Raw genomic sequence first — 721 nt, 5'->3', positions numbered from 1 at the left:
AATATATATTATTAATTTTTTAATAATTTTTTTTAAATTGAGTAATTTAAATCTGTCCAATTCGAATTACTATGTGCACGTGTCTGTGTATAATTTGAATCACCCTGATTCGAATTGGTGGGTGTGTGCGTGTGGAGGTAATTTGAATCAGTATGATTCGAATTACATGTAGATGAAATTCGAATTAGGCTGATTCGAATTATATAGAAATGTGAACTGGTTGATTCATGAAAAATTTTTTGATTTGACTTATTCGTATACTTTTTTTATCCCCTTTGTTTATTTTAGTGATTTACCCTAATAATAATGCAAATAACACAATTTATCCTTGGGGTTTTCTTAAAGATAACATGCTTTTTTTTGGGGTCCTGATAACACTGCATCTTAAAGCAGCAAATTGGAGCAAAAATTTCCTTTTGGCAGTTTTGGCTTAATCCCATTTCAGCATTCACGTTAATTTTAGAATAAATCTAAAAGAGAAAGAAAAAAGATATTACTTTGTGCACTAAATTTTAGTAAGAATATCCAAATTTAATAAGTCACTTAACCAAGTGATGGAGATTCGAAATCTATCCGCATCTCATAACCAACACTTACCCGCAAAGAGAGCTCCATTAATGGAAGAGGACTAGTCACTGCTCCCACAACGGAGACATTGGTTTCACTCCGGAAAAAAGAAAACAAATAATAATAATAATAATAATAATAATAATAATAATAA

This window comes from Arachis ipaensis, chromosome B10, assembly GCF_000816755.2.
Source record: "Arachis ipaensis cultivar K30076 chromosome B10, Araip1.1, whole genome shotgun sequence".
In the NCBI taxonomy this organism is placed as follows: Eukaryota; Viridiplantae; Streptophyta; class Magnoliopsida; order Fabales; family Fabaceae; genus Arachis; species Arachis ipaensis.
This window is presented reverse-complemented; position numbering follows the sequence as displayed.